The sequence below is a fragment of the Olea europaea genome, unplaced genomic scaffold (genome assembly GCF_002742605.1).
Source record: "Olea europaea var. sylvestris unplaced genomic scaffold, O_europaea_v1 scaffold327, whole genome shotgun sequence".
NCBI lineage: Eukaryota > Viridiplantae > Streptophyta > Magnoliopsida > Lamiales > Oleaceae > Olea > Olea europaea.
The window spans coordinates 588,270-592,447 of record NW_019251603.1 but is presented as its reverse complement, the minus strand read 5'-3'; the positions used below and the strand labels follow the sequence as shown (position 1 = coordinate 592,447).

At 33.2% G+C, this 4,178-nt stretch overlaps 1 long non-coding RNA gene across 1 annotated transcript; it reads left to right on the top strand.

The window, feature by feature from the left end:
- The first annotated feature begins 1,318 nt into the window (after window positions 1-1,318).
- LOC111385760 lies at window positions 1,319-3,826 on the top strand. Its single transcript, XR_002701103.1, has 4 exons — window positions 1,319-1,609; window positions 2,660-2,750; window positions 3,223-3,325; window positions 3,460-3,826. It is a non-coding gene; the product is annotated as an uncharacterized LOC111385760 (long non-coding RNA).
- The last annotated feature ends 352 nt before the right edge of the window (window positions 3,827-4,178 follow it).

Here is a 4,178-nt window from a genome sequence, read left to right as displayed (position 1 = left end):
TATGAAAAACATCTGGAAACATAATACTTCATTCCACAAAAGATTAAACATCCTTTTTTTAATATTCATAATTTTCCTCATTGTGTTCTTCAAGTTTTGGGAGATTACACTTGTGCTTTGGTGTTTAATCTCTTACAAGACTTGTTATAATCCTTCAAACCATTTGCCATAACACCCTTAAGCATCTCATTTCATTTGGAGATGGGGCATTTGAGGACAACGATCCTGTGTTCAAGCCTCAAATTCGCTAGTATTTCTTGATCTCTATTCATTTTGTTTCTATAATTTTGTTGTTGTTTCTTCTCTAACCCCTTATTTTCCTTCATAGGTAAGATGATGGTTTCACTGTTAGTAGTAAGGGTAATTATAGCCCTTGTTTGAGTCACATTATTTTCATAAAAATATATTTTAAAATAGTGTATTGATGAAAAATATATGGTTAAAAAATAAGAAAAAAATTTGAATTTATGTGTAATATTATTTTATTGAAGAATGTGTGGTTGAAATAATATCAAATCACTGTTTAAGAATTTAATTTTTTTTTTTTTAAGAATTTGGATCAAACAGGGCCATAATTGTATGAAAATCTACATAGACATTATTCAGCCATTTCATGCTATTTACAACAATTTCCTAGAGGGATAAGAAGTTTAACAGGTCAACTCTCTGCTTCTATGGAGTGACAAAACCAATCTGCTTGTACCAAATATAATCTGTTACGGAAATATTCGTATCTACATCATTATAAAATAAATATTCAAAAATTATTATGTGATGTTTATAATCCAAGTATTACTTTGTGATATGGTTAATGTTTTGAGTAATATTATATACCCAATTTAGGCTCCATATATTCTTTGTCCTAAGAAAACTTCATTGGCCAAACCCTAACACATGCTTTTTGGGAGAAAAAACAATCATCATCATTTTTATTTTTATTTTGGCTGAATCCATCCAATATAAACGTTCCCTTGTTGCAGAAACACATAATTTTATGTTTTACTACTCAATAATTTGTTGATTCACGACTCTACAATCCATCCAAATATGCATAATTTGTAGAAACATATGTTCATGTGCCATCACTACAACAAAAGTAACATTTTACAGCATGCATTTACAGCGTGTATGTACAACATGCCGTAAAAATAGATTAATTACGGCATGCAATAAATGTACGCCGTTAAAAACCAATGAATTCAACCATTTACGGCGTGCTTTCTTTGCACGCCGTAAATGGCAACATTTAACGGCGCACTTTTATGTGCACGCCGTCTCCTGGATCGGTTTTTGCCCTTTATAAAATCAATATTGGAGAGAGAAATCCCATTATTATTAAACCAAACACCACTTGAGAGAAAACCTTCTGCCTTCAAATTCAAAATCCCTAGAGTCTTCCCGCCGACGATTGGACCTATAATACTTACAAGTTACACGATTCAACCCGTCATCCCTACTCCCTCCTCCTCTCAATTTAGCCCTTGGTGCGAGCCTGGGACCGTTCAGTCGAGCTAGATTTTGTGAGAACTGCCGCCGCCTTTCGCCTCCCATCTTTGTCATCCGTCTCCCGCCGTTGCCATCGCAGTCAACCTATAAACGGAGTGATAAGGTTAGTACAAACTGTAAGTTATTAGTCTTGATTTTACAGACTGCCTTCCCAATTAATTATGCTGAATTTGGGATTTTTGTGCTTATGGAAAGTTACAGCATTATGGATTCTTTTACTCAGGCCAATCCCCAAATTTTAATTCACCAAGCCAACTAATTATCTGAACCGGTTCTTTTATATACTATTGTTGAGTTTCCAGAAGTGACCTATAAAAACGTACGAATTTGCTGAGAATAATTTAAACAGTGGTGTTTCAAAGTTTATATAGGTTCAACATATGTTTATTTACAATCATTATTGTAATTTTGTGCCAATATGTTGAATATATTTTATTGAAATGTACATACATTTTGTTTTGTGTACGAATTTTTAGGGAAATGCAATTGTACACAAAAATAATGTTTATTTACAATCACCACTGTTTTGTGCCAATATGTTGAATATATTTTGCTGATTTAGTTAACAAATTCAGCATAGCTAATTGTATTTGGGAAATCAATAAGGAATTAAATGTTGAAGATTTTCCTCGAAAACACAATTCTGGAAAACCGCATGATATTTACAAGGACCTACAGATCCAAATTAAAGGACTAAAACTTGATTAGCTGACCCCTTCCTTTTTTACATTTGTTATCAATTTCTAAAGATACTGGATTATGGAGTTTTGTTAAGATAGAGTAAAATACTTGTTTTCCATTTCAAAAATGAAAGTTAATATTGAAAGAGGTTAAGCTATACCGTTATTTAAGCAATACAGCAGTGATGAGCTGAATCAATAGTACATAGCTACAAGGACTTCCTGTAGACACTAAGACTTATTTAAAGCTAACTTGTCCATTTTCAAATATGAATACAGATGAATAACAGAATAAGGTACTACTCATGACTATTGTCCTTAATGACTGGTTAGATAAATTTCTTGTTTATGACCTATATACACACCTCGTGCATCAGAATGTTATATCATATCAAGGAAAACACAAGTAGAATGTGTCTGTTAGCCACACATTTGTAATAACTTGTCTGACAATCAAACATTTCTTACTGCAGTTGCAGTTATTTTGCTATGGAGAGAGGGGAAGAAAACATTTACTTGTTTTCTCTTGCTAGTTCTGCTTTATCATATGCTACCACCAAATATGTAAGCATGAATATTGTAGTTTTCTTTGGTGGATGATGCTATCAGCTCTTTATATAGATAGAATTTCATTGCTTGTATACCTCTTTTTTAGAATTGTCCACGAGTATCTTCTTGAGCATTTTGCTAATATACTTCTGGTTAGCTCAATATACCTTGAATTTATAAATGCACGAATTCATTCAACTTGAGCAAATAATAAAGTTTGTTTCATTTGGAGTTATCGAGCATCTCTAGCAATTTCATAAAATGGCTTGAATTTGATGAAGGATAAGGCGACGATTTCAACAAACGGATCCATTTTGCAAAAGTAAAACGGTAATGAAATAGCCTTTGTCCGTTTAAATTGTATAAAATAATAGAATAAGATGTAATCTCTGTAGTTTGATTTGCATCAAACTAACATTATACTCTTTGCTTAAATATTTTGACCCCAAATATCTTAAGTTGAAAACTTTTGTTGAACTCTTGATAGGTTCTAAATTCATGTGCCGAAAGGAAGGTTTTCAAGACACCGAGCTCTTTTAACTAAAGAAGATTGCTACCTTATTTGACGAACATTGTGAAAGAAAAATCCAGTAAGCTTCTTCACTTGTTTTTTTTATTTTTTTTCCTCTTATGAGAATGAGTATTGAGATAGTTAATCTGATAGTATGGCTTCATGCTTGGAAACTAATAGTTGTATATATAAATGTTTTTTTTTTCTCTGTAGGTGCTTCAGATATTGAAATAAGAATTTCCAAATAAATTGCAAAGTTAAGTGGTTTGAGTCCTAAAATGCCTTCATTGATGGAAAATGGTTTTGCTGCTAAACTTGAGTGTATTGGAGCATGGACTAATCCTGCATATAGTTTTGAGTCGACTTTAATAATGATGAATTGAATAGTAGTGTGCTCTCCATGTTCTAGAGGATGGATATGCAATAGCAGCTCATACAGGCTTGGGGAAGAAGGAAGAACTTTCTTGGGAAGAGCTTGGGGGGATTATTCACGAGTTATATATTCGTATTGTGAATTTGATGCCATTGTAAGACCAGAAGGATGGAATGACTGGAGGAAACAACTAAATGAACAGTTTTTTTTTTAAAAAGAAATTTGACATTTACGGCGTGCGCAGGATGGAATGACTGGAGGAAACAACTAAATGAACATTTTTTTTTTTTTTAAAGAAATTTGACATTTACGTCGTACATGCGCACGCCGTATAAAGTCAATATTCTTGCATTTACGGCGTGCAAATGCACGCCATAAATAGTCAGTACTGTTATTTACAGCGTGCACATGCACGCGCATAAATAGTGAATACTTTTACAACGTGCATTTCCACGCCGTAAATAGTTCTTAACGGCATGCATTTACGGCGTGCAAATGCACGCCATAAATAGTCAGTACTGTTATTACGGTGTGCACATGCACGCCATAAATAGTGAAT